The sequence below is a fragment of the Pleurodeles waltl genome, chromosome 9, assembly GCF_031143425.1.
Source record: "Pleurodeles waltl isolate 20211129_DDA chromosome 9, aPleWal1.hap1.20221129, whole genome shotgun sequence".
NCBI lineage: Eukaryota > Metazoa > Chordata > Amphibia > Caudata > Salamandridae > Pleurodeles > Pleurodeles waltl.
Genome location: NC_090448.1, coordinates 558,280,466 through 558,302,663, shown reverse-complemented (window position 1 = coordinate 558,302,663; position 22,198 = coordinate 558,280,466). Strand labels below are relative to the sequence as shown.

Genomic DNA, 22,198 nt, shown 5'->3' with positions numbered 1-22,198 from the left:
TACTCAGCCACAACGGTGATGGATATCCTATCTGCCAAAATCTAAATCCCACTGGAAATGATGGGATTTAGATTTGAGCGGACAGGACATTCATTAACGTTGTGATGAAGGAAACCATTGGCCAATATCTAAAATCGGGCCAAATGGCATTATCCAAGGTACTAATATAAGGAAGAAGGCACTGGTACAGCAGTGCCCAAACACATTAAGGCATGGTATGAAGTCCTAGAGAGAAGAGACTGGAATGGATGCAGTATAGCACTGTCTGAGATGTCAAAAAATGGAGGATGTCTTTTAACGACACCATTCACCCCACTGTTTCCATCTCCTGTGTGCAGGTTGAGTGGTAAACAACGTGAATCAGAGAAAGACTGCCTGAGGAAGGAAATCCATCTTAGACCTCTAACACCAGATGGTACAGACAACACAAACAGACTAGGTTGCTGAACTAGGCCCTCAGAATAGAGGATCGAAAAAGTTCAATAGTAGGAAAACACATGGATTAAGGTTCCAAATGACTGAAAAACTTAACAAGCATTTGCAATGCGACAGGTCTCACGTTTGCTTGACCTAGAGCAATTAGCACTGTAAATTCCTAACCGGACTTTTCTTGCCACATAAATTGAAAATGAAAATAAAACAGTTTCACATAACTAACTGGACTTTTCTTGCCATAGAAACTAAAAAGTAAAAGTTTCACATAAGCGAGCTGACGGCCACCATCAGTGCAAAGCAGACACACAAAGGGAAATAAAAGTTCACTCGTATCGGCAAAAGTGCCTATTATGCATGCAACGGGCAAAAGTGCAATTATCTACGTAACCAGCAAAAGTGCAATTAACTATGTAACAGGGTCGATGTCATGCAAAGCACTTGACTTCTGCCCGGCGAGATCACGCTGTGAAAAAAAGAGAAAAAGTAGTCCAGAAACCGGATGGAAAACATGGAGCCTCGTATGTTTTCAGTACTTGGTCACTGCGCTCGAGGATGGCTAAACAAGGGAAAAGGCATGACTTATGCATGCCTTTCACTTGTGAAAGCAAGCAGATTTTAAAAGGCAAGCTTATGAACCAAGGAAAGAGACTGACGTGACGTGGGCGTGGTTTGAAGCCCAAAGAGAGATTACAACAGGGGGCAGAGTGCTTTGTGCTTGCCCCTAAAAAGTCTGCTTCTCTTCAATGCAGGCTCATTCACTTTGGCAAAGCAGTGGGAATGTGTCCCGGGGGCGCAACGTAATGGCACCTGATATAAATGAAGCAAACGGTGGCTCAGAACTTCAAGAATTGTCAATGGACAGATACAAAAGCGGGTGCAAGAAAAGAGGACAGTTTGCCAAGCAGAGCAGGAGTACATGAGAAATACTATGGAGGCAGGTGTGTTTGGGCCCGTTCTCTGATATTCCTGAGCCCTTACTTTGCAGCCACATGTCATCTTCTGGCCACTGTCCTTCCAGCACTTCTTCCAGGACTTGGAATCAGGGGAGAGCTAATAGCACAGGCTTGGTCCTTACAGAGCATGACAGCGTCTCACAAAGGGCATGTAAATCATAAGGAATACATTCTGATAGGGCTAATTATGTAATTTCACAGCAGTCACATATTGAGTGGACTTTTCTGGAAAAGCTCACCAAATTACTTTGAGCCTTGTTTTGAATGAGGGCCAAGATCTGGTGCAATTATAAGGTGTAGCCAAATTGGCACTTAATCTGTTCCTGATCTTTAAAACATGGTGTTCAGAGACATACAATGAAAGTCAAATGGATAAAAAGGACTGTTACCTAGAAGTCTGCTGAGTGACAGTACTTCACGCTGCAGAGAGATGAAACAGGCCAGAAAGTGTGGCATCATTAGCTCCTCCATATCTTTAGGGTACAAGTAAGCCTTGCAGAATGGAGATCATCTTTTTACCTGTTCTGCAAGTGTGCAGAAATCTTACACTGGGGTTGTCCACTCTGGCTTCTGTTCTACCTTGCACAGTGACTTCGTGTGCTGTTCCGATTCTATGTGTGAAAAGGAAAATGAACTGTCTGCAAATGCCTTCCCTGTTCAGTGATAGATGTTTGCACTGTTCTTTCCTGTACTCTCTACATTTTCTCTATTGGAGTAGAGTTTGTACTGCTGCTGTCTGTGTTGTGTCTGTTTTGTGTAAGCAACCTGGGTTAAATGAGGATAGCTTGAACGACTGCTGCAGCCATTGTGAGAGGATCTTGAAGTAATGCTGTAAGTGCTAAGTGAGGAGATCTTGTAAGGGAGTGAAAAATTACGATTTTTCTGTACCAATATGTGTAAATAGTATGGAAGTTTATTAACCGTCCCTATGAGTCAGTCACCAACAACAAGAGGCAGCCAGGTCGGTAAGGAATCTGCAGGTAGATTGAGTATCCACCAGACACATTGTTACTAGAGTTAAGTAACTTTTCTTTCTGAAGGGTACTTCTATCTGCTGATTCCTCACCTGTAGAACAGATTTCACATCAGTACACTGCCCAGGAGGAGGGTAGATGGATGATTCAGACCACGAAATTCTGCAAGATAGATCTAGCGAAGTGTCCGTTCTTGCGTACCTCTGCACTGAGGCAGTTAAGCTTAGCAAAGGTGTGCAAGGAAGCCCACGTCACCACATTACATATTTCTGCAGTTGGACACCCCGAACCAGTGCGGAGTGGTGGATTTAGCCCTGATGGAATAGGCCCAGGTTCCTTTGGGAGATTCCTTTTTGGCAAGGGCGAAGCAGATTTTAATACAGAAGATGATCTATTAGGAGAGTTCTCTTCTCAATTGTCTTTCCCTTCTTCGCTCCACAATAGCCCATGAAGAGCTGGTCATGGGTACAATAATATCTGGTGCAGTCAGGGTAGTAATTAATCGCCCTCCTCGGGTCCAATGCAGGCAACCTCCTTGGAAGGATGAGGTGGTGGGTGGAAGGATGAGGTGGTGGGTAGAAGGCTGGGAGGGATATGGATTGGGCCAGGTGAAAGGGAGTGATCACATTTGAAAGGAAAGCAGCCCCGGTTCATAATACCTACTTGTCTGGGGAGAAAGCAGTGCTACAAATGCATCTGTGTGAGGAGACCTACTGCTATTTGTCTGGTGCCTGTTCTTTCTGAGCAATGTCCATCCTGTTGCTGCCTTGTATGTGCCTGTCCTGTGTGGGAGGAACGTGTGTACTGCTGTAGCTTGTGCTGTTCCTGTTTCTGCATGTGAGGGAAGCTAGTGCTGTTGCTGCCTATTATCTGCATTGTGTGTGTTTGTGTGTGGGGGAAGCTTGCACTGAAGTTGCCCAGGCTGCAAGCATCTCTGCGCTGTTGTGGCCTGTGCTGCTCTCGTTGAGAGGTGGATTATGCAGACTACCCATTCGTCTGAATTTGCTATATTTGTTCTGTGTGTTTTGGAAGCTGAAGCGCGTGTCCATTGAATTAGATGTTGACTTATGTTTCTCAAACTAGCCTGCTCAATGGCATTTGGAAAACAATATTTTATTCACTGCCTGGGCCCATGCCTGCTCCTCGGAGTGTGACAACGGGGACTGGTTTGCCATTATCTGGCTGTCCTGGGTGATTCATGTTCTAGCTTCATGCAATACCTCCACGGCGAGCTGTCACACCCCGGCTAGCAGCCCTGCTCCTGAATTCTCTTTCTGAAACGTTCACAGGTTCACTGCAGCCCACTAACCCATCTGACAGCTGCCCACTGACACCTCCATCCATTTCAAACAGCGCGGGCTCCCTGAAAACAACCCTTTCTGCCTACATTGTGCGACCGACGGAACCGAGGAGGGAGGGAAAGAAAAAAAATGTAATTGCTATCACCCAAGCACAATTAAGTATGGAAAATTCAATTGTGAAAGTCCATGTCGCAAATTTTTTAAGTACAATAAATCATCGTCTCCTGCACCGTTGTAGGAATGAGAAGCTAGCTTTACTGGCAGCCATGCTCAGGCGATTGTTTTAATAAGGCTTTAAACTGCGCACAAACTGAGTAATTGTCAGATTTCCTTTTTTTTATATGCCTGTGGTTTAATGTTTTGGGGTTTAGAAGAGCTGGTTAGCTCATGCAGAGCTGGAAGGTCATGTTGTGGCAGTGCCACAATCAGGGTGAGAGGCAGCCGCCATCACAGACCTCTGAAATCCCAAATGGTTGGTGGCGCCGGTGAGCGCTCCTCATCATCAGAAAAACAAGCATTGGCAAAGCCAATAGGTCTTGCCTTTGGAACCTATTAGCGTTGGCAGTGTTTTTTAGTGATGCTGCACACCATGGGTAATTGCAAACTCTTTCCCATCGGCCAAACAGTGTGGCCTGCCTTGTGTACGAGAGTTACAGTGATGTCACCACGGTGGTGGTCAGGGGAGAGGTGAATGTAAGGTGGGCGTAGGTGGAGTGAAGCATGTATATGGAATGAACATTGAGTCACAAAGTTATTTTGAAAGTTTCATTCCATGTTGCCCTCTAAATGATGCCTCTACTCTGTAGTAGAGAGGCCGATTTGACAATGCTGTGTTATGCTGTGTCTTAGCTACTGCGCATCTACCCCACTCTGGGGTAAAGATCATCTGCTTGCTGTCACTACCTTTGGCGAGTCAAGTGAGCAAAGGAACGTACTTGATTATTGAATTGAAATGAAAAAGAATCTTAGACCTTGCCTTCTCCTTATTACTTTAGACTCAAGTCTGCAAACAGTGGGAATGCTCAGAAACAGCCTTTTAAATGAGTGCTATAAAATCTCTTTGACAAAGACCTCTTGCTTTGTGGAGACTAGCACCATAAGTGTTGCTGGTAAAAGAAGCATATTGAGAGGTTATTCTAATTGTCATTTTAAATGTCCATGCACACACCTCTTTTACTGCTTTTGATTATATCACTGTGTGATTTTAGATTCCTGTTATAATATTCTGAATGTGTCCCTACCCTGTACTCAGTGGATTCTAAGAACATCTGTTATATGTTTGGTTGAGATTTGAATTACTGATGATACCAATACATTTAATTTATGGGTCTTTTTCAGCACTTGTGTGTTAACACTGACTACTGAAGCAAAAGTTGAGATTTGCATGCCAGATATCTGAGGAAATGCTATTTCAATTAGAGTACACTGCTTCCTTCGAGATCTGAATAAAAAGGATAGTTAATTTCCGGCTGTAGCAATGTTTCTGGTGGATACTCTAGCCACCTGGAGATTCCTCACCTGTAGAACAATCCTCTAGCGTCAGACTGGATCCTGAAAATTTCACAGCCTCGATGCCGGCAGTAGAGGGCTCTGTAGTCAATTGATGCTGGAAGTGACGTCAGGCGACATCCCCGCTCCAGCGCATAAACATCAGTTTTCCTCCATTTTTTTAAGACTTTGAAGCAAGAGGGAGTGAAAAATCAAGAGAGTTTGCAGTACCGATCCATATAAATAGAATGAAACTTTATTAACTAGCCCTACGAGTCAGCAACCAACAAGAGGAGGTGGCCAGGTAGGTGAGAAATTGGCAGATAGAGTATCCACCAGAAACATCGTTATCGCAGGTAAGTAACTCTTCCTTTTGATGGCTACTTCAACCTGCTGATTCCTCATGTGTATAACAGATTTCACATCAATACACTGCCCTTGAGAAGGCTAAATGGATGATTCAGACTAGGAAATACTGCAAGACAGTTCTAGTAAAGTACCCGCTCCTGCGTACCTCTGCATCACAGCAGTTATGCTTCGCAATAGTGTTCAAGAAAGGTCACATCACGGCTTTACATATTTCTGCAACCGGACACCCCAAACTAGTGCAAAGTAGCAGACTTAGATCTGGTGGAATCAGCCTTGATACTTTCTGGAGAATCCTTTTTGGGGAAGGCGTAGCAGATTTCAATGCAGCAGATGGTCTATCAGGGCAGAGTTCTCTTCTGAACTTTCTTCCTCTTGGCTCCACAATAGCCCATGAAGAGCTTGTCGTCATTACAATAATGACTGGTGCAGTCAAGGTAGTAATTAATCGCCATACTTGAGTCTAATCACGTCAACTTCCTAGGAAGAATGAGGTGGCGGGTAGAAGGTTGAGAGAGTAATGGATTGGGCCAGGTAAAATGGGAGTGATCACATTTGGAAGAAAAGCAGCCCTGGTTGGTATCACCAACTTGTCTGAGAAGAAAGTAGTGAATTGGGGACGACAGCTCAGAACTTGTAACTCAAAGACCCACTGAGCAAACATGATGGCAACCAAAAATACTGTCTTAGGAGTCAACGTGCAAAGTATACAACTGTGGAGAGGCTCAAACGGAGTCCCTATCAAAAACGTAAGAACCATATTCAAGTCCTACTGACGAGTGCAAGGAAAAAGGTTAGTCAGGCCTTTAAGAAAATGAAGACAATAGGAGACTTAAATAGGGACGGCTGGTCTGGCAGACTGAGGAAAGCAGACAAGGCAGCTAAATATCCCTTCACAGGGCCCAGGGTACACCCGCTTTAAGCTAGGGAAAGTGCAAACTGCAGCAGTTGGGACAGCTTGGCCTAAAAGAGATCCACACACGTGTTATGTTAAGTATTAAAGTTTCCCCATCTGCCGGAGTACACCAACTTAGTGGACGGGGGAAGTGCAGACAGTAGAATGCCTGCCATCTCAGGTGCAGCTGAAAAGAACTCAATTCTTCCCCTCAATCTCCAAGTATTAAGGTGGATGCCTCAGAGACTAGGGTGTCGAACCAGTCCCTTGTCTGGGAGAGAAGGTCCGACTTGATCGGTAGGCAGAGCAGAGGACATGTGGAGAAGCGCAGGAGTTCTGCGTACCGCACACCTCTCGGTCAATCAAGAGCTATAATGACTTGGGTCCGGTCATAGCAAATCTTCCTCAGAACCCAAGTAATCAAGGGCATAGGTTGGGTGATTGGGTGTTGGGGGAAGTCATGTAATGTGGAGGAAAGTTCCACCTCAACTGAAACCCAACCCCCCAGGCTCCCTTCGACGGATACTGGAGGGCACAGAATTGCTGGCACTGAGCATTTTCTGAAAGGGTGAATAAGTCCACCTGTGGCAGAAAGCATTTTGTCCATCAGTAGCACAATTTCGGCCTTGTCCCACATCATAAGGTTATATCTGACAAGAAGACAATTGGAATTTAACAACCTCAAGGCCATATTTCCGGCCAAAAAGGCTTTCTTGCCCCAAGCCTCTAGTCTTTTGTACGCCCTGTCAGATGGTACAGTGGGAAAATCTCTGTCCAACTGCATACTGGAGCAGGATGCCTGTATCACTAAGCTCTCCAGTGAAAGATGAGTTAAAAGGAATGGTAGGTCACCTGCTGTTGTGCGATAGCATCAAGCAATAAGCCTGACGACTGCTGGCGTTGATGATGGCTTCTCCCAAGCCGCCAAGACAGGGGCCAGTAACGCCTCATTAAAAGGCAACAAAGGCTCTGATGTGGCTGAGGAAAGCAATAACACCTTTATAAGGACATTAGCTTTAGGTTTAGCCAATGGCAGTTGTAAATCCAAGGACTCTGCATCCTTCAACATAATTTTATGGAGAGAAAGGTGTGGGTGAACCAAAAGGAACATCATGGCCAATTCAGGAAAAGTATTCAGGCCACTGGCTCATGACAGGCCATAAAATTCTGCAGGGCAGGACTTGAAACTTTTACTCGTCCACTCACTGTGGTAAGTCATATTTTATGAGATACAGCTATTTTTAGGACCTACTCGCCCCTTCTGGTGAGTTGAGAAAAAAAACAAGGTGTTCCATTCAGTAAGAAAGTGCATAAAGATGCCTTTAAATCTTGTGATTTTGTCACATTAGCTTTGTGTTTAGAGACAGAGGTCAAAAGTCAAATTGTCTTACAATTAATTTTCCTTCTGACTGCAGAGTTCCAGGATTTTGTAAGGTGAACTCTCTGGCCCGTTGTACAAAGAGTTATTTGAATGTTGTGTGTGCAAACATATCAAATTATATTTCAGTAGTTGTGAAAGTCCATTTTTTGTAATTCTGTTAGAAGAAAGAAATATTTTAAAATAATGAAAACAAAGCACAACACTTTGCTTGGTGATTTGCAAATGATAAATATTTTTTCCTGAAACCCAATTTTCACAATTATTGTTAATACACTATATAGTGTTATTAGTAAAGCTGCACGCTAGTGGAATGGTTTTAGGACATATCTTGGAAATTTACTCTCTGTAAATGACAGTGTGCTGCCACATCATGCTTTAGTAATATATTTATTAAAAGTGAATGTTTAAACAAACTGAGAAACACTCCTGCCCTGATGGCAATGTTATTAGTAAACTAAGAGGCAAGTCATGGATCATATGTCCCCTATATGTGGGCTAGATTCTTATTATACGTTGAGCAAACATTTAGTATACCTAATCAAACAAGAGTAGTTTTGTACAGCAGAAATGCTAAGCTCACATATTTGAAGGAGCACTCGTATGTGGGGAAAAAAGAAAAGGGCGACTATAAATTAAAATATTTGCCTAGGATCACACAATTTGAGACCCATTTACATGTCAAGTACATTACATTTAGGTCGAGTAGATTATTCAAGTTACTCAACCTGTAGGTCTAGTAAATTTTTTATAATTTTATGAGGCCTGCAGGGAATTCTGCCCTTCATAGAGCAGACCTTCCACAGGGTCGGAATCCGAACCAAAAATTTAATGAAGGCGTACTCAGTAAGCCTCCTCTTCTAGTAGCCTTTGTGCCATTTTACATGAGGGAGGTTGTGGTGCGACATTGGTGACTCCATAACCAAAGCCTATGGAGGTGGTGGAGGACGCAACAGGGCTGGCCATGAATAGTTTTGGTGCTGAGAATCAGACTGCGGGATCAAAGCATGGCAGAGGTGCCGGATCTGAAGGTGTGGCACCAAACAGCGGGAGACATGCTGAAGCCATTGAGCCTGTGGGGGCTCCATATGGCGTCAGCACAGATGTTATATATGGTATTAAGAAAGTACAGAGAACTGTTGCATCGAAGGATAAGGCACAGTAGCCAGTACCAAAGGTTCCGGGCACCAGTGGAGCTCTGTTCGGAGCCAGTCCTAGTGGAGGACCAGGGCTGCATGGAGGATACTCAGCTGGGATTTCAACCAACTCTGGTTGTGAGAACAAATGTTCTGGGGTAGTCGAAGAATGTCTGGGAGACTTCTGTTTTGGACATTTTGGAATTCTTGTGGTTTCTCCTCCACTTGGTGGATTAGGAAGATGGAGAACACGAATGGCATCAAGAAAGTTTCTGGCGTTGATGGTTGTCCCTGGCCCAAGTGATAAAGACGTTGGTCTCCTACTCCTTCATGGCCTGGGGGTTCATACTGAGGTACGACGAGCAAGATTTGGTGTCATGGTCAGAGCCGAAGCACAACAAACAGATCAAATGGGTGTGTGTGATGGACATCTGGCCCACACTATACATACAGGGTTTAAAACCCAATTTCTTAGGTAGAGGCACTGGTACTAATTTTAGAATTATTTGATGAGGAAAAACTCCTCAGAGATTGATGCTCTGAACCTGTAAAGGTGCAGAAAAAAGGAAATGACATTGATGCGCTGGAGCAGGCCCGTTATGGACTCGGGGACGTTGCCTGATATAATTTACAGAGCCGAGTTCAGGGCTCTCTGCTGACGGCATGGAGGCTTTGAATTTCTCCAGATGCAGTCTGACGCCTGGGGATTGTTCTACAGTGACGAATCTGCATGTACAAGTATCCATCAGAAACAGATACTTGAAAAGAAGTGTACAACAAGGGCTCATGCATGAATGATATTTCGCAATTGGCACCGACTAGTGGTGCTGGAACAATTTATAGAGTGTGGTTGCTGCTATTAATGCTACATCACTGAAGCAAGAGGGATTGTGAAGAATCTATTAGTTACACAAATAGCATGTGTAGCAAATGTATTCAGCAGGACAGAGGTAAGAATGCAGTATGTAGCTGGTGGTACATTTTGAAGCACATATGGCAAATATATTACTAAAGCATGGTGTGATAGCGTACTGCTATTTACAGATAAGACTTTTTTCCATTGAAATAACCACTAAATTTGGACAGAAAGATTTACCGATAAAACTATCCAGTGTACAAACAATAATGTGTGAAAACTGTGTTTGAGCAAATACTTCATTTGCGCAACAACGAGCCTATTGATTGGTTTTGATCGCATTCAAATCTTTGTTTCCACTACATACAAAAAATATGCTTTATTTGTGCTTTCCCAACTGCTGGTGTATTCAGAAATATTTGTAAAGTTCATTCATTATTTATACTTCAAAGTTGCCACCGCTGTCTGACATTTACAGAGTGCAAAAAGTCTTTCAACAAAGATAAAGAGCTGGCACACTTATATGGGTGTAGGACGTTAGGCACCATGATCTGTGTTTCACCGTGTGCTTTGCGGACTGGGTATTTTGTCCAGCGTGAAGTAACAGACGCGTTCAACATCTTTTGAGGAACACCAGGTAGCCACACCTTGGCCTAATGGGGCCAGCAGAAGGCCCCGATATGTTAGAGACTGCACCCGTGTTGTAAAACTGATGTGGGCTAAACTCTCTCTTACGACACCTGTCAGTCCACGTCCCTTTCACCTTACCAACCTGGAAGACTACAACCTTTTTCTCACCTTATAGAAAGTGACAGGTTTATTAATGCTGTTCTCAAATCTTCAACTTAATATTCCATTTTACTGTGTTTGCTACTTCACATGGCTCGATAAACATTTTTCTTTGGCCCTATCATAACCACACCAGGATGCTAAGAGGATGGATGTGTGTACAACTTGTGTTATTGAGAAGATTACAGCTCACTACATTCTGTACATGTGTACTGTATTCGAGTCCATGCAACATTCTATGTGACTACCTGCACATATGGAAACATTGCAGTTCTGAAAAAGAAATGTGAAAATAAGAAGACATAATGAGGCCCTGAAGGGGTGCTGTGTGACTGTCCACTTTGTGCATCGTTTCTTCTTTTTTTCTGAGCGTTTACCAACCCTAAGTAGGATGACTGGAAGATGTAACCGAGTTGCTGTGTGAAGAAGAACGTATTGGACATTTTGAACCTCACATGCCCAGTGTATAGGAATAACGACAGCCTGGTATTTATGGAAGTGCTCTACTGCTCTGAATCCAGTGTGGATGTGTAGTTTGTGGGCCATGGTGTGTGTTGTGCTAACTGCTACCTTGCTTTGTTTCTACATGGGTGATGTGTGACCTTTGGTGTGCTGAGTATTACTTGTTATGCCTCCTGCATGTGGAGTTTTGAGAATATTGTACTCTGCACTATGTTGATGTCTTACCACTTGTTCAGATAAGAAGATTAGATGAGCTTGAATGTTCAATGTGATGTTTCTGTCCGTCCAACTTGTGTGGGCAGGAATATTCCATATCTGGATATTTAAGGAAAGTTCTCTATAGTTTTAGATGCTGAATGCTTTATGAGAAAGAAGCCATTTAGGCCTCGGAAAACCTATGTTGGTCAATGCGTCCATATTGGGGACTGGACCATTTTGGGCATGTTTGGCAGAAGATTTGCAAAACGAAGGAAGTATAAAATGATGGACGCCCATGGGTCATCTATGGCAACCAGTCACAAGTATTTGGAAGGTTTGCTGGTAGGGAGGAACTCTATAGATTGTCTGCTTTTTTCGATCATTGGACAAAGAAAGCCTCTTCTCCTGAGGGATCTGACTTGCTGCTGGGAAAATTGGATTGGAAACACTGCCTTTCTCTTGGGCAATTAATGTTTAAGCTGATAATTATGTTTGTTTTGCACTCTACAGGCAAATCTCGGAAGCACATACCTTAATGTGGATAAAAAGTCCATTCTACTATGAGTTGCTATGTGCCACGTTAATAAAAGAAATATCTTAACATCCATTTCAACTTTCTACCTCATGTTCAGAATGTGGGTAATTGCTTTTCATTAAATGTTTAAAAGAAGACTAGGACTGTGGGCCTAGTGGATAAATCCCACTTACAATTATTGATTTTCTACAGCAAATATCACCTCGAAGTTTACCAGAAACGAGTGTGATGGGTTGAGTAAGGTTCCCTAATGGCTACGCCTGGCATTGACATGCCCAAGGTATTTTGAAGCCTGCAGACAGGCCATGAGACAACTCTTTAAAAAGAGTTAGCTGCAAATTAATCGAACATGTTGTATCAGGCATTATAGGAAGGCTATAACCTTGCAAAACGTTCACACTCTGTATCTTTCCTTGCAATGTAGACTTTTCTCTAAGATGGAGAGGGAGAGGGAGAGGGAGAGGGGGAGAGAAAGAGAGAATATAATACTAGCAGCCAGCCCATCCAGAAATGTATTTTGTTTCAGCATGAAGAGGTGCTGGTACACAATATGATAGTCACAGATGTGGACCACACATAAGCATATTCAATCTTCTTCATAAGTAGGTAGACTGGTCAAAGAATGAAAGAACACCTGAAAAGCTGGCAGATTAACAAAAAATGTATACTGTTTAAAGATGTCATTCTAAGACAGACATTTAACCTATAGGTGGTCCAAGTTCTGTCGATATTAATATGCTCCAAAATGCTTTCATTGCTGACAGGATGGGGCAGAAGTAAAGTATGAGTTATAATATCAATCTTCCTGGCTTCACCATCATCATGAAATTCCCCCCAAAAAAGATGGAGGAGCACCTCATCTAATGCAACAATTTACTTTAATTAATAATCCTACAATTTACAAGAGAAAAGCAGCTGAAGCCCGAGTCTAACCATTCAGACTGGCCTGACATTACCCTACTTTCCAGGAAAGAGTGCTCCAATACCCCTTCTGCCACCTCCAAGTGCCTCGGCTTATCTGACAAGGGCTTCCACTTATCTGACAAGGAGATTGTGCTCGCGGTCTCTGTGCTCATCTCTTGACTCGACACTAATGCTGTGCTGCCATTGTGCTCTCCGCCTGCTCGGAGTGGCCCATTAGCATTTCTCATTGTGCTCTGCCTCCACGCTGCTAGGCAAGGCTGTTTGGCAGAGAGAGACAGTGTGCCTTTGTGAAGAAAGCGTTTGACAGCAGGACCCAACTTAAGGTGGCTGGCTCTGTATGGATTTACAAACATTTGCTAGGCTAGACAAGGACTACAGCATAAAGGACATGACTAGTTAATAATAATGTACCAATTCCAGTTCGTCAAAGGCCCCAAAAAAACAGAGCACATATCATAGAAAAACACTATATTTTATCAAATTCCAGCACATTTTTTTCTTACACACCACCCCTGCCACCACAAATTACCACCCGCAAAACCTTTACGGATAAAAGCTTTTGGAGGTAGACATGAGGCACTAGGAAGCTCAGGGAATGTCAATCAATCTGCTGTTTTCATCTTCTCCTGATCCCACATTTAGAGTCACTTGGGAATGCTGTACTATTGTTTTGTAGGTATGAGCAGTTATCTCATACAGTCAAATGTTCTACTATAGATAGATGAAACAGTTGACTTTTATTGGATGTGGACCTGAAGGTCCATGGATGTTTGCCTTAATGGGAGCAAGAAGCTGTCTTCTCTGCATTACACTGAGCATCTATTGCACAGCAGCTACCGAAAGGGTCGAATTGCCCTAAAGAGAAAGCTGGCAGAGCCCGAAGGGTTGATGTAACAGGTCAGTGTGAGAGCTGTTTTTTCACTGTTTTTTGGGCCTGTTTTATGGTCTGGTGGTTCGGTTTTGAATGTGAAGTTCTAAGATATTACCTCAAACGCTGACTGCAGCAAGTACAAATGCACACATTCCTTGCAAAACAACGACACGGCTCGTCTTTACAGGTTCAAAACTGCTGCAATTTGCAAATGTGGGGCACTTCCTTAGGTATCTGATTCGCTAATGGCGGACACTTATTTTGGTGTCAGGCCTATTTTGTGTCCCAGCCAGACCCTGGCTACCTAATGCAAACAGCGTGAATGAGCATATTCCCGAATGATGGGCAACTCTGCTCAAAGTGGGAGCTGGAGTTAAAGCAGAATCACGGATACTGAGTAATAAGGCATTTGTCTGTCGTTCTTACCTTCTTGAGTGACGTGCTGTTTAACTAAAAGTGTGGCTCAGGATGAGGGACTATACCAGACAATAAGCTCTCAATCCTCAAGTGACACCTAGACTGTCACATGTTGTGATTTTCATTATCTTTCCAACTAAGGGTTTGTCTTGCATCAGTATGCACCTGTAGGTAACAGGCAAAGGTAAACAAAATGACCGCTTTGTGGAACAGAAGTCTTCTTCTAGCACTGGCAACCTGCACCAGAAGATAAAGTGGTTGCTTAATTCGGATTCAGCAGTATCCGCTTCAAGGCTTGGCAAGAAAAGTTATCCACACACAGCTTCCTAGCTATACACACTCAAGAGTAGGATGCTAGTCTATGAAGTGTGATAAGCCCCAGAATGATTGCCTCCTTGAATTACAAGATGCTGAGCTCAATCTTGTAATGTGGGATAACTGCTTATATGGTTAGAAAGAAGTAAGCAGTGTCCTCTATAGCTTGAGAAAATACTTATTTTGCGACGGCATCTAAAACACCTTAAAATGGGCCAGGTACCTTAAAGATAATGAAGCTTAAGTGCTCCTCTGATTTATAATCCCGGCTTTGCTATGGGACATGATGACTTTTCAGATCAAGCAACCAAAAAATAAACCACCCCCTACAACGAAATGCGTTGCATAAAGCACAACTCTTGATTACAATGCACAGTGTTAGTGGTTTCTGCCGACAAATGCATTTATCTAATTAACGAGTCCTCACCGCCATCTCTGTTCAATAACACATTAGCGCTCATAATTGCTCTTCTTGGCAGCCTGGCTCCCAGTTCCGGGCCATTAACCAAGGGGCTGCCACCAGCAATGAGGAATGAGCCGCGTCTCAGGCTGGAATGCTATAACACCCCCACCATGGATCATGGCCTGGATTGATTATCCCTACTAGTTTTTCACCTTTCCCTTGCCTTAGTCCACGCAGAGGACTTAATTACTCCGAGAGGCAGACATTTTGTTAAGACTGCCTCAGATGACATGCTCCTCTTCGGTTTCCTCAAACCCTCCTTCAACTATTGTCATCACTAAAAACAGTCCATGCGCCTTTTCCCGGTTCTTGGAATACAAACATGGAAAAGTAACAGCATATACATCGGGAATGACTCCTTCCAGAAAAAAACCACAGAATGCCGCATCTCGTTAGGTGCACCTTTAAGATTCGAAATTGTTTTCTAGTTATATCATTTCTGAATGTGTATAGTGTACCATCATTTTTTACATTAAATCACAAACTGCAAAAAAGCCTTTGATATTTAGCATTTTCCTTAGTTAAATGTTTACTATTTAAAAAATACTTATTTTGCAAGTCTCAACACAAATGATTCCTGCTAAATGATGCCACTTTTCACTAGTGTGTTAAGCTGCCGACCATATTGCCTAATGGGACAGTGCGATGCTGCATACTCAGCCATCATACACCCATCGGACACTGATACAAAGTCTTAACATAACATCAGATATTGAGCTATGAAGATTTGTTGCACCAAGATAAGGCTGATGGTTATTGTGTCATTAACCAGAGGTAATATTTGTACATTGAAAAGGCCATCTAGCTTGTCAGCCCTTCCCTACTGCGCAGCTGTAGGGCTCATCTAGCGGTACAAAAGAGGAAGCTGTATGTATTCCCTAATAACGGAGATGCTGGTGGAGCCTGAAAATCCTCCTTGACTTCTTCGGCAGCTTAGTCAAGCAATAATGCATGGTAAGTCTGTGAAGGTTGCAGTTTGATACAACACACTAATCATAAACACAATAAGAAAAAATGTCCAGTCAGGATTAATAGGGTTAAGGAAATAACTGAGAAAAAAATAACATTGTTGATTAGTAAAGATCTGAAAGAACTGTGTGAACTATTCTTTCAAGCACACATGTTATAATTGACACTAAACATTTGTTTTGAATAAAGATTCTCATTTTGTCGCTCCTAAACCAGTTCCTGTATTTTTACCACAATTTTAAGTATCTGTACGCAGTTTATGGTCCGGTTCAAAGTACTTGTCAGCAACAAGTAGCATCAGGTTACTCAGTTTCAGCCCAGGGATAGCCCAGGAGCTCTGAGCATTTGCATGCCGCACCGATGTCTGACCATGATCCTGAAGTACCTTGGAGGCAATGCTTAGAAGATCATGCCGGCACACGCACGTTTCCCTCCAATCTCTGATGCGGAGTTATTATGAGGAATACGCTAAAGTTGCAAATCAAGTTAATTTAACAGAAGTCTAGTTTTCCTGATTTTGACAAGATATCCTTATTTTTTATGCAACCAACCAGTTAGCTCAGTATATTTTTTAACTCTATATCAGAAGCACCTCTGGTTTGAGGTGAGAAATGATGGTGCAGGTCTGTTCAAAGGAACCTGGACTGTGTCTTAGGTTATGTTTAGTGACTCACTGCAACTTAGAAATAGGTCATCTTTAAGATAGCAAGAGACAGTTTATCCCCCAGCCACTGGACAATGGCAGCTCTGTCCCAGATGAATGCACTAATTATTTACCAAGTTACAGAAAGAGGACACAACTGACTGCATTTCATACAGCATTTTCCTGACAGTCAGGGTGAAACACAAATTCACGCCCCTCACAAATCATGCTTGCATCATCACCCTTTTAATTCAGAAAATAAATAAACACTCATCTCTACAAGAAACACCTTATCTGTTGCAGTTATAAAATATAATATACAAATAGCCACTCCATTAGCTCTCACCAAGAAATATACTGTTAATCACCCACTCCTGTCCATATGTATCTGTTATTTACACATCAAATAAATGCTTCCCTTATATATATGTATTGTCCGTTTCTTTTACAGTACACACACAGGATAGAAATATTTTTTTTTTTAAAGTGCACAAGTACCCTAAAGGAGGCATGCAGGTGATACATTTAAAATGAATGATCCTTGGAGATATATGGAAGCAGTGAAAAGATGAGTTTTGAACAGTTCCCAGAATTTAAACAACATTGCGCTTATATCCTAGGAGGGGAAACTTTCCACGCCTTGGACGTAACTGCAGTGAAGAAACAGAGCCCAGCCTAGCTCTCTTTAACCTGGGCACTAGTGACTACAGTGACAAAATGAAGAGTGCCAGACTGTAATGTCCTACATGGACTGTAGCTGGAAAAGAAAGTGGACAGATACATTATAAGGGCCATCATAACCTGCCTTGTGGAAAAACACAAAGAACTTTCAAGAGGCTGCGTTTGTGGGCAGGTAGCCAATGAAGCAGAGCGAGAATGAGAGAAATGTGTAAAAGCTTACTTAGGCCCAAAATTAGATGGGCTGAAGCGTTCTCAACCAGCTGGAGCTTTTTTACTCAGGCAGCTGGGAAGATCAACAAACAAAAATGTAAATGAAATGAACTAGAATCCTGGGCTCGTATGAAGCAGCGCTTGTTCTCACTCCTCAATTGTTGCTCTTGAACCAGCTTTCATTATTTATTTTACTTTTCTGTATATTATCTGTACGTCTGTCTCACAGTGTGGGACGTTGGTACAGCATCTGGAAGGAGAGCATTAAAACAAACTGTATATGAGTAACTACTGTGAGAAACTAGTGGTTAGTGACGTTCCTACAGGCTCTTTTCATCTAGACACAGGGCAGATTTTAAAGCATCCAGAAATTCAGACAAGAAACTCGGCTATCCTGAGAGCCTGATTGCACATCTGAGTTATAGGCCCGAGACGCAGGCGAGGGAGGGCACCTTTAACAAGCAGCATAGATAGCCAAGGCAGACGTGCTATAAGGCTATTAGAACACTCCACTGAGGGTGTATTGTTCTATATGAAAAATGGCGAAACAGAAAGACAAACATTGGAATAATGGAATTCCGGGCTTATATAAGCTATTGTAAGCCTGGAGCTACTCAAATTGCCTTCAATGGAGCTCTCCACATTCTAATATCCTAGTATTCCCTGTGCCCTGACTGAACATGAACTGCACCCAGAGGAGACATATGGCTGACAGTGTAGCATTACAATACATAGTAGTTTACCTAATGAACAATGGAGTTATATGCCATCTTGTCTACTCAAGGGTAGCCTCTTGGGACAAAGAGCATGTCAGACAGCACAAGGGTCACAGTAGGAACCATGTAAAATTTGAGCATCCAGATTGTCCAAGATCCAAAGGAAAAATGGTGAAAGAAAGATTGTTGGAAACCAGTTTACATGAAAAGGCAACTTTAAGCAAAACAGACGGATGAATTTGGAGGACTAGCAGCAGCGCCCCCTCCGCTAAGGCGGAGGAGCGTCACCCCACTGCTTTGTGCAGTGAAGAAAAAGGAAAAATAAAATGATAACACAACATCATTATAATTTTATTTTCCCTCAGGGAGCCAGGTTAGGGCGGGTGGGACTGGGCTGGGCTGAAAGAGGAGGGCCGGAGGAGGAGTAGTGAGTGCACCATAAGTGCGCATGACCGTTTGGCTGGCAACAGACGGCCCTAGATGGCCAGCCAAACAGTCATGCGCACTTAGCATTTCTCTACCCGGCTGCACAGCTGGGAGGAGAAACTGTACAGGGTCCCATTCATTATCTGAGCTCCAAAACATGCCACTGGTGACAGAAACGTCGTGATTGGAGGGGAGTCTGGAACCCTGTCTGCTCCCGGGAGTCGGGGAAGAGAAGAGGATGAAGAAGAGACTGAACGTCTCTCCCGACCTAAAAGATAAGTGTTTTTTTTAATACCCCCACTCGGCCACCCCAGTTGAGAAGTAGCCACCACTGAAGAGTAGATTGTCCTGTTGGAACATGATGTAAAGTTCACCAGCGGAGAATGTTCTGATTAAAGGGACTGAAACACCAAAATCAATTGTTCTTGGCCACAATTTAAATTCAATAGAGATCAGGGACTAAAAAGGCTTAAAAAGACAAACTATAATATGCAATTTCTAAACAATTGTAATGCCAATATTGCTCAGGTGGAACAAAATCTAAGAAGCAGAAGGATGTATATTGTAGCCCTAACCTGTACTAGCAATCTCTTAACAAGAGAATTGCAGATTTCCTAGCTAACATTGAAGGATTCAACTGAGACATAGTAAATGGAGCCCAGTCAATCTCAACAGTGAAGTGAGCAGACTGAACGCAAAGCTGGAATTCCCTGGAGTTCTGAACGTTCCTTCCCGTAACACTTTAACAAAGAACAAAAAAGGGACACACAGAGAAGTTTTAGGTGATGAACAAATGCAAATAAACTTAGATCTACCACTAAAGGCTCCAAAACTGCCTTCAAAAAAATCAGAGACCAAGAGTCAAATGTACTTTTTCCTCAGAAGGTTTTTACCTATTGATCCAGATGCTGAACTGTCTGGGAACTTGAAAGGGAGTGATGTGGTAGCTAAGTCACACGATCTACTCTTATAGCCTTTTTCATACCAGGAATTATCCGATAATTTTTCTTCTGTAGGCTTCTCACTGCAGAGCCACTCCAGTACTACCGGGACTATATACTTGTGTACTGTTAAACTACACATACCAAACAGATTAACTTCTAATCCCAGTGTTCAAGAAGAAACCATAAGAGCAGAGGTTGAGGCTGGTGGCAAAATCAAGATTGAGAGGATTTGGAAACTAACCAGGAGTTACAAGTTATAGCCATGGTCACTGAAAATATGCAAAAAGAACAAGTGATGGACAGAAGGCTGAACAATGTCAAACATTCACCCCCAGTACAGAAATCTGGGCCTAAATCCATCGTTTTTTTTTTTACACCCATGCCTTTCCAGTTTAGACCCAGCCATATGCAAATCAGTCTTGACCCTGTTCCCCATGGGAACAGTCCAGCCCGAACTGCCAAGCCATGTCCTCCCTGGACTGGAAACAAGCATCCTGGGACCGGTTTCAGGGTATCACCCTTCATCAGCCAGGCTAGCTTGACTCCAGTGGCATGGGGAGCAAGGGGCCCGCGTCTGGGCATACCCTTCCCACTTGGGACAGCAAATGCAAAAAGAACGAGTGATGGACGGAATGCTGAACAATGTCAAACATTCACCCCCAGTGCAGAGATCTGGGCCTAAATCCATTGTTTTTTTGCTACCCATGCCTTTCCAGTTTAGACCCAGCCATATGCAAATCAGTCTTGACCCTGTTCCCTATGAGAACAGTCCAGCCCAAAATATGCGGCAGGGGAGGGCAAAATTAAGCAGCAGGGTTGAGTAAATTATGTGTCAAGAAAAGGCAAATTGTGTGGCATAATGAGGCACGTTTTGTGATAGTATTAGTTCCTTATTTTGACATTTTCAAACTTGTTAACATTGTCTGGGCTTTGTTGCACCCCATTAGTACCAGCTTAACACACAAATATAGCAATAAAAATGTAACTTTGGGAAGGGCCTTCCACTGTGCGGCAATGTATGTCCTTGTTTTTCAGTAACTTTTAAATCGTTTGAGCAAGAAAATATGTTTTTGTTAAAATCTGGGAATTATGCGGCAGATCATGGATTATGTGGCACGTGTGGCAAATCTGTAACTTTGCGAAAATCGCTGCGGCCGTACAACCACATACACTGAGAGGACCTGGTTATAGCACATGGACAGTGAAGGAACCTTTATCTGACCATCAGCCTGCTAAGCAGTGATTGTACTGGTCCATTCTACAGGACGGCTCCAGACTTTTCCTGCTCCATCTCCTTCTCCCTAAGCAAGTGGTTCTTAACCTTGTGAGCTCTGTGGACCCCCACTTATTCATCACTGGAACAAGGGACCCCTACTGAATCATTATTGAATCTGAGGACTCTGGCCTGAGCAATTTCTAGGATTTGAACCACAAAACAATACGCAAAAACCTGGAAAACTGCATTCATCAAAACATGTAAATGATGACATATTTATTTGATTCACGAATATACCAAAAAAAATCAAAAATGTAATTTTAATGGAAAGGTTAGAGCTTTCCTAAGTTCAATTGAGGTCACCCTTCATACATAATATATTCCCAGGAATCAATATGAGGTTACCAACTTAACTCTACAATTTCAGATTTCCTTCACATTGTTTTACAATTTCCAGTTTTGCTTCGTTATTTACACACAGTATATCAATCTGTTAATTTTGTTTGTTTTCAGAGCAGTCGCAGACCCCCTGAGCAGGCGTCACGGACTCCAAGGAACAGAGGTTTAGAACCACTTCCCTGAGCAATAAGGCATTCATTGCAAATTCGAGAGAGAACTACACACACAGAAAGAAAGTCTGGAGGATATTAGGCGCGTACAACATTGCCTCACAATTGTGCTATGTCACTGCCCTTACTCACTCATTCACCCTTTTCACCACAGGTGCAGTGTGACTAACCGAATTTTTCTACTCACTAAATTCCAGAATTCTTTTATCAGTCAACGTTGTCTTAACAATAGAGATAAACCTTAGGACTATGGTCTCCTTCCACTACAGAAGCAAACATCAGACCTGGGTTAAGCACACTGCATTGTAAAAACACCTATATGCATGAAAAGGTTTGCCACTTTCAATGTTTACTTTGTGAGAGGATGATCTAAAGTAGTATGCAAAAAAGCAATAAACTGATTAACTTTTGCATAAGCATGAAGTGTTAGTCCTTCGGCTTAACAAAGGTATGAAGAAATGCAAACGCCATTCTTTAAAGATAAGCGGTAATCAAAACAGGTGATTCTGAAGAAGAAATTAATTGTTCCCTAAAATAACTGAGCTGAATTAAAGACATTTTGTAGCTGAAGTCCTTAAAGAGCCGTCTGGATCCATCTAAACTCAGAGATATACAAACTGAAATTTAATTTGAACTGATAAATGTGTTTGTGGAGAGGACAGTTACTATTGCCCGATTTCGTGGTAACAAAATAGAATATGCCTCATTAGCAAAAAAAAAAAAAAAAAAGAGTGAACGTGTAAAGAATCCATTATGGTTGGTGACACCATTTTCAGTGAGCCTTCACAGGGAATTCAGATATAAAGATACACACCTCATATACTAGACGTGGTTGTATGAGGCTGGTGTAACAGTCACAAATCTTTATCGATCAGTGACATCCCTAGTGTGGTCAGCCACTCTGAAGGCACATTTCAGACCAACAATGGATGAGTCTTTACAGTCTTGTCTGTGGAGCTACTTTCTGGTGAAACGGATGAAACATGCAGTAACAGTGAACGCCGACTCATCTCCAGTTAGTGTGATTGTTTGTCAGGTGCTTACAAACATGTTCAGCGTTTGATGAAG

At 42.7% G+C, this 22,198-nt stretch overlaps 1 protein-coding gene across 1 annotated transcript in view; it reads right to left on the bottom strand.

Moving 5' to 3' along the window:
- Positions 1–22,198, bottom strand: part of EXOSC5 (exosome component 5) — a 149,559-nt gene that overhangs the window by 44,580 nt on the left and 82,781 nt on the right. The gene's annotated exons all lie outside the window — the stretch shown is intronic.